This window comes from Triticum urartu, chromosome 7 (genome assembly GCF_003073215.2).
Source record: "Triticum urartu cultivar G1812 chromosome 7, Tu2.1, whole genome shotgun sequence".
NCBI classification, from domain to species: Eukaryota; Viridiplantae; Streptophyta; class Magnoliopsida; order Poales; family Poaceae; genus Triticum; species Triticum urartu.
Genome location: NC_053028.1, coordinates 104,904,774 through 104,913,313, shown reverse-complemented (window position 1 = coordinate 104,913,313; position 8,540 = coordinate 104,904,774). Strand labels below are relative to the sequence as shown.

The window sequence follows — 8,540 nt, the reverse complement described above, 5'->3', positions numbered from 1 at the left end:
TCTGGCATAGTACTGGAGAGGCCTTCAGATGGGAACTCGCGAGAACAGAAAATTGTGATGCCGAAAATTATTTTTGACTTCCTCCTTGGCGAAGGGGGAATATTTGGGTATTTATAGAGCTGAGATTAGGTCAAGAAGAGCGACGAGGGGCCCACAAGCCTGCCCCCCCCCCCCTTCAAGAAAAAATTAATCTAGAAGTTTCTTCGTTCAAAAACAAGCAAAAAATAGAACTGACACTGGACACTGAGTTAATAGGTTAGTCCCAAAAATGATATATAAATGCACATGATTGCACAATAAATATCCAAGATTGATACTATAATATCATAGAATAATAAAAAAATTATAGATACGTTGAAGACGTATCACTAGCTAGCTACCTCCTCCGCCGGGAGAGACACGGGTGGGCGCGGCGGCCGGGGCAGGCGGCCGGCAGCCGGGAACGGGCGTACGGGAGCGAGCCATGAAGGTTCCGATGGCAGTTGGACTCCCGCCAACGGTCTTTCGTATATACATGGCACCCTCGAGTTGGGTCCGAAAACCTTATTTTCACAGGTTCAATGGGGATGTATTCCATGTCCCTTAAAAAAATTACAGGTCGGAGTCATTTACGAGTTCTATTCGGGTCGATTTTTCGCCTAAAATTGTAAACTGACAATTATTTTATAGTTTCATGTGTTTTAAGAGGTCTGTTAGAGATGCTCTTACGCTATAAGCAAAACCTCTACTACTAGTCCGTAGGACATGTTTGGCTTATTTTCCAACATCGTCAACCCCAATGCGACACAGGTAGTCCCCCACTTGGATGCTAGAGAACAATGTAACAGTTCGATCGATTTTGTTGGCTAATTGTTACATTTGGATCACGTAGAATAATTAATGAGTTTTTGTTTGAAAAGCTTTTAATCCATTCATCTTCAATCATGGTAGTACAACAAATACTAGAAATAATAAAAATTACATCATGATCCGTAGACCACCTAGCGACGACTACAAACACTGAAGCGAGCCGAAGGCGCGCCGCTGTCATCGCCCCTTCCTCACTGGAGCCGGGCAAACCTTATTGTAGTGGACAGTCGGAAAGTCGTCGTGCTAAGATCCCATAGAACCAACACACCAGAACAGCAACCGCCGCGGATGAAGAGTGTAGATCAAAAGGATCCAACCTGAAAACACACGAACGAAGACGAACGACGAATAGATCCGAGCAAATCCACCAAAGACAGATCCGCCGGAGACACACCTCCACACGTCCACCGATGATGCTACACGCATCACCGGAACGGGGACTAGACAGGAGACCTTTATTCCATCTTCATGGAGCCGCCGCCGTCTCGCCTTCCTGAAAAGGACACAAACCCTAATAAAGCTTGAAAAAAGATATGAAAACGGAGCCCTCCCACCGGCAAGGGCCGAGATCCACTCCGCCTCCATGGCCCTAAGGCCATCAGAGACGGGACGGACCGGCTCCGGCGCTGATAGGAGGCAAAGAACCCTAATTTTGGGGAGGCGGCGGCCGGCTATATTGGTGGCGGCGGATGGGTACAAATAATTAATGAGTTGAAAGAGAGAAATGAAAAAAAAAGCTTGTCTTCTCTTAGCTAGAGATACTCTCTTAATTAATAGTAAGAAAGTAAACGTCTAAAAAAAGACCATCTCAATCATATAAAATGACATATCATATTCACATGTTTTCTATAGTTTAATTTTAATCGTCCCATGTACAGGATAACCTATTGTATAACATGTTTTATTGCGTTCTCTAAATGATATGGAATGGAGTATATCATACAAGACAGGATTCCATGCTACTTCCTCCGTTCCATAATATAAAAGTGTTTTTAACACTACACTAGTTTTAAAAACGCCTTATATTATGGGACGGAGGGAGTATTTACTTGTCTAGTTTTGTGATGCATTTGAGCTTTGCAGCTGAGGACCTGATGAAGAATGCCGAAGTGCAAGCCATCGTCCGGGGCCCTAAGACACTGACCAAATCATATCACGTCCCGCACCCGGCCGACCACAACAACATCCCGGTTCTCTACGGCACTCCTTGGACACCGTGCACCTTCTGCCTAGGAGATCATGTAACTGCTTCAGTAGGCCATGCCAAGACTGGCTTTACACTTGGATGAAATGCCAGCATGATGTTTCCTTGCCCAAAAACCAAGGGAAGGAACAGCATGGCACTAGATACAAGAGGAGATTCCGAAAAAAAATGCAAAGGTCGGACGGTGCTGAAGATTGGCGTGCCACCGAAGCTGGGTTTTCAAGATTTTGTGGATGCTCTTGATCCTATTTCCGAGAAACAAAATGTCACTAGCTACAACATTGATATCGTACCTATGTGGAGTTTACGTCCTAGTACGAGCTATGAGTATGCTAGCTTTAGCGGTACTTATCATGAGTTTGAATGCAAAACGTATTTGACGGTAAGGCTTACTCCTACACACTTGCATCTCATCCTCTCAGGGGTATTGATTTGTACCAAAATATATTCTAATCTTTGCCATATTTCTTGGTGATAAACAGATGTATGATGCTACAGTAGGCGATGTCACCATTTCTGCGCGACAAGTCACCGCCATTGACTTCACGATGCCATACACGGAGTCTGGTGTGTCTATGCTTGTGCTCGCTGAGGATGAATCGGGTACTGTTAGTTGGATATTCCTAAAGCCTCTAAGTAGGAATCTTTAGTTAGCTACCATTGCCTTCTTCTTCTATACTGGCTTCGTTGTGTGGATGATTGAATTACCCAGAAATCAAGAGTACCAAGGATCAAGTTTGAGAGAATGTAGCACTGCCCTCTACTTTGTTTTCTCTACTTTGACGTTTTCTCATGGTCAGCACCTCAATCTATAACTCATGACAATATTTGATGCCCTTTCAGTATTTTCATTAGTTTCTTACCATAGTTGTAAAAAACATAATCTTTTGGTTGTTCCATGCACAGGTCAAAGTATTAGAAGCCCCTTGTCAAAAATTGTCGTGGTAATATGGTGCTTTGTAGTGCTGATTCTGGTACAGAGCTATACATCAACCTTGTCATCCATATTAACCGCAAACAGGCTCCGTCCTTGGGTGATTGATCTAGACCAGCTCCAACGCAGTGGTGACTTTGTAGGATACCAAGATGATTCATTTGTGCGGTCCTTCTTGATGAATTGTCATAATATCAGTGAAAGTAGATTAAAAAACTACACAACGAAGGAAGAATATGCTGCCGCTTTGAGGAAGGGGTCCAAGAATGGAGGGGTGTCAGCTATCGTCGGTGCAGTCCCCTATTTAACGTCTTTCCTCTCTCATAGTCGGTATGAAGACGATTTTACGATGCTTGGGTGCATGTACATGATTCCTGGATTTAGTTTTGTAAGCTTCTCAACCTAATGATTTGGTATATTCATGATTTGTTATTGCAGCGCTTGCTGCATTATTAGGGCTACTTTCTAACATTATGTCCTTATTGTCAGGCATTTCTTCTAGGTTTTCCGCCAGCGCATAATCTTTCAACTGCCATCCTGAACCTACCAGAAAGGGTTAGTGACACACAAATAGAAGTGAAATGTTTCGGCACAACTTTACCTCTGATGGGTGCTGACAGTGTCCCTAGCATTGATTTTGCGCCTCTTACTTTACAAAGCTTCTCCGGACTCTTCGTCATCACTGGATCCGTTTCAACTATAATGATATTGATAGTCATTGTGAGGTTGGTTTATGCCAAGTGCACCAGGTCGAGAAACACCGTCATGGAAAGCGCCGGGGACAATAGTGCCGAGGAGGATCCCCGCTCGATGCAGAATGGCATGGGCGACAACCCTAGCTCTGACCAACAACTCCTCCACAAAGCCGAAGATGATAATTTCCAGGGTGTGCGTGAGGGCGGCGAAAATGATGGGGGTGCTCAGCCTGACCCAATGCAACAAAATGTCATGCACGGTGGTATCACCCCTGCAGGACACTTCCAGATTGAAACTAACGATGTTTGATTCGAGAAATACCCGACATGAAGGGAAGCATCGGATACGAGGAATGTGAGAGAAGTACTACAAACCTTGGAAGTACTTCTCTTGTGATTGAAGTGATGTTGCGCTCTAAACCTTGGACCAATAGAATTAGCCCGGTTTTCTTCTTCCCACTCTTTACGAGAGATAAATTGATGTTCAAGGAGTGATGTATGTATTGTCTATTCAGACTGATATTGCTACCTCACGCCTTTGAATCAACCGACTTAATAGATTCTTTGATTCCATTGCAAAAAACAAACCATTTGGACATAGGCATAGTCTCCACATGTAAGGTTCATTCTTACGGTGTAACTTTCATATGAGTATTATGTTTATATATCTATTTTTTACTGTGATCTAATGGTTCTATGTGCATTTTACAAACCCAAATATTCAAAGTTGGTGACTTAGGGGGATGGGGGTACCTTTTCTTTGCGGGGTAACTTAGAGGGTACCTTAACCCTTAACGAGTTAGGGCAATAGTTTCCACGGGATGCAGCCCCAGCTCCAAAGGTGATCGAGGTTCTCCATTGTCGTCATCCTCCTCCACTGGTGTATCTCGGCCTCCTCCTCCACTGCTGGCCTGTGGGAGTGTGCGGTGAGCTTTGATCTATTAATGGGAGTATGAGTTTCTGTCTCTTGGGGCATTAGGTAGGTCTATGTGTGACGGTGGCGAGACGATGCTGTCGCCATTGACATGTAATAAGGTTTCCCCGCCTGGCCCTCATTCCCACTACTAGGGAAAACTCTAACAGTAGCGCGGGGTTTTGGTCTAGCAGTAGCGTGGGTGGGCGCGCTACTAGTACGGCGTTGCAGCTAAACTTTAGCAGTAGCGTGGTTCACCCACGCGCTACTGCTAACTCAGATAGCAGTAGCGCTTGCTCTATCCAGCGCTACTGATAGTTACTGGTAGGCAGTAGCGCATCGAGGACCCGCTACTACTACTCGTCTGTATTCCATTTATCTATTATTTTATAGTATATTTATTCACCGTTATGCAAGTTTGGATACAATAGCAATTAGAGATTGTTATATCATTATGATCATGATGAGTTATTATATCATGCTCATAGTATTATAATAACTCATCATGCTCATATTAATGATATAACAACTCAACATCATCATAATAATAATAACTGATCATCATTATCATAATAACAAGTCATACACATCATCATCATAGTCATCTAACAGCTCATCATTGTAGCACATCACTCGTCATCATCATAATAACAACTCCTCCTCGTCATCATAGTCATAACCAACACTAGTTAATTGTTCTTAGGACATGATGAATATTGGCTACAACCTGCTACCTTCTCTAAGGTAAAATAGCGTAAAACATGATAGACCCTAACTCTCCATTATGGTGAATGGAGATCATCTTGTCTCCGATTCATGGGTACTCCCTCTCTGATATATTTGATCATCGGTGATGGTAGCTCCTCCTGTCATTCGAAAGTGCATTACACTATTGGAATCAGGAACTTTGCCATCAGCCGCTTCTTTGTTGTCAGCTAGCTGATGGCAAAGAGGGTCTTTGCCATCAGCTTGAGGAAACCTGACAGCAAAGAGCAGCTGACCGCAAAGAAGGTGTTTGCCGTCAACTCCCTCTTTGCCATCAGCTAGCTGATGACATAGAACCTCTGCCGTCAACTAGCGGACGGCAAAGAGGCAGGGTGGGCCGATAGGGGGGGGGCAGCTAACGGCCACTTTCTTTGCCATCCGCTAGCTGACGGCGAAGAAAGTGGCCGTTGTAACGTCTATTAGCTAGGCTCTTTGTCGTCAGTTAGTGGACGGCAAAGAACCTAGCCCTATATGTATCAAAACGCCCTCGCGCCCTGTCCCTCTCTCTCTCCTCATCCCAACCCTGCGCCGCCGCCCCACCCCGGTCACCCCCTCGCTGCCGCCCCGCCCCGGCCGCCTCCCTCGCCGCCACCCCTCCCCGGTCGCCCCGCCCCACCTCGGCCGCCCCGCTGCCCCGGCCGCCCTGCCAGACCACCCCGACGCCCTGCCTCGCCGCCCCAGCCACTCCGCCCCGCCTCGCCGCCCCGGCCGCTCCAAGGTGAGATATTTTCATATTTTCTATTTTTTTAGATTTAGTTTAATTAGGTTTAGTATAATTTAGTTTAGGTTTCTGGTTTAGTTTAGTTAGTTTACTAGTTTAGTTTACTTAGTTTAGTTTAGGTTTAGTTTAGTTTGGATTTAGTTTAGTTAGTTTAGTTTATGTTTAGTTTAGTTTACTTTAGGTTAAGTTTCTGATTTATTTTGAACATGTGAAATTTATTGTTATTTTTTTAGTTCAAGCATTTATTCCCGCTTCAACGTCGATGATGCCTATCCCGCATCCTCGTCGTCGACTCGGCGGAGGAGGCCTGCTTGATCAGAGGGGCCATGTCCGAGACTGGGCTCCGCCGGGCTGGTACCGGGAGGTTCTACCTTCCGGGGGGCGCAGGTTGGTGAGGAGTCAGCCCGTCGTTGACCCGAACCTTGTTTGGTGGCGGTCGCGTGGGCAGTTGTTGGGGAACGTAGTAATTTCAAAAATTCTCCTACGCACACATAGGATCATGGTGATGCATAGCAAGGAGAGGGGAGAGTGTTGTCCACGTACCCTCGTAGACCGTTAAGCGGAAGCGTTATGACAACGCGGTTGATGTAGTCGTATGTCTTCACGATCGACCGATCCTCAGTACCGAACGTACGATACCTCCGCGTTCAGCACACGTTCAGCTCGGTGATGTCCCATGAACTCACGATCCAGTAGAGCTCGGGGAAGAGTTTCGTCAGCACGACAGCGTGGTGACGATGTTGATGAAATTACCGCAGCAGGGCTTCGCGTAAACACCGCTACAGTATGACCGAGGTGGATTATGGTGGAGGGGGGCACCACACACGGCTGGGAGAGATCTTTGTGATCAACTTGTGTGTCTAGAGGTGCCCCTGCCCCTGTATATAAAGGAGCAAGGGCGAGGCCGACCGGCTGATGACCCACAAGTATAGGGGATCTATCGTAGTCCTTTCGATAAGTAAGAGTGTCAAACCCAACGAGGAGCAGAAGGAAATGATAAGCGGTTTCTAGTAAGGTATTCTCTGCAAGCACTGAAATTGTAGGTAACAGATAGTTTTGTGATAAGATAATTGGTAACGAGCAACAACTAACAAAAGTAAATAAAGTGCAGCAAGGTGGCCCAATCCTTTTTGTAGCAAAGGACAAGCCTGGACAAACTCTTATATAGAGAAAAGAGCCCCCGAGGACACATGGGAATTATCGTCAAACTAGGTTTCATCACGATCATATGATTCGCGTTCGGTACTTTGATAATTTGGTATGTGGGTGGACCGGTGCTTGGGTACTGTCCTTACTTGGACAAGCATCCCACTTATGATTAACCTCTATTGCAAGCATCCGCAACTACAACAAAAGTATTAAGGTAAACCTAACCATAGCATGAAACATATGGATCCAAATCAGCCCCTTACGACGCAACGCATAAACTAGGGTTTAAGCTTCTGTCACTCTAGCAACCCATCATCTACTTATTACTTCCCAATGCCTTCCTCTAGGCCCAAATAATGGTGAAGTGTCATGTAGTCGACGTTCACATAACACCACTAGAGGAGAGACAACATACATCTCATCAAAATATCGAACGAATACCAAATTCACATGACTACTAATATCAAGACTTCTCCGATGTCCTCAGGAACAAACGTAACTACTCACAAAGCATATTCATGTTCATAATCAGAGGGGTATTAATATGCATATAGGATCTGAACATATGATCTTCCACCAAATAAACCAACTAGCATCAACTACAAGGAGTAATCAACACTACTAGCAACCCACAGGTACCAATCCCAGACTTGGAGACAAGAATTGGATACAAGAGATGAACTAGGGTTTGAGAGGAGATGGTGCTGGTGAAGATGTTGATGGAGATTGACCCCCTCCCGATGAGAGGATCGTTGGTGATGACGATGGCGATGATTTCCCCCTCCCGGAGGGAAGTTTTCCCGGCAGAACAACTCTGCCAAAGCCCTAGATAGGTTCCGCCTCGTGGCGGCGGAGTCTCATCCCGAAAGTTGGCTTCTGATTTTTTCCTCAGCGAAAGACTCCATATAGAAGAAGATGGGCATCGGAGGGCCACCCGGGGGCCCATGAGGCAGGGGGCGCCCAGGGGGGTAGGGCGCGCCCCCACCCTCGTGGGCAGGGTGTGGCCCCCCTCCAGAACTTCTTACGCTCAGTATTTTTTATATATTCTGAAAATGACTTCCGTGAAGTTTCAGCACTTTTGGAGCTGTGCAGAATAGGTTTCTAATATTTGTTCCTTTTCCAGCCCAGAATCCCAGCTGCCGGCATTCTCCCTCTTTATGTAAACCTTGTAAAATAAGAGAGAATAGGCATAAGTATTGCGACATGATACGTCCATTTTGCATCATGCTTTTATATCGATATTTATCAGAATATGGACTGTTATTTCACTTTATGTCACTATACTTATGGCTATTTTCTCTTATTTTACA

General features: G+C 45.4%; 1 pseudogene; it reads left to right on the top strand.

Moving 5' to 3' along the window:
- The first annotated feature begins 1,913 nt into the window (after positions 1 to 1,913).
- Positions 1,914 to 3,992, top strand: LOC125518694 (annotated as a pseudogene).
- The last annotated feature ends 4,548 nt before the right edge of the window (positions 3,993 to 8,540 follow it).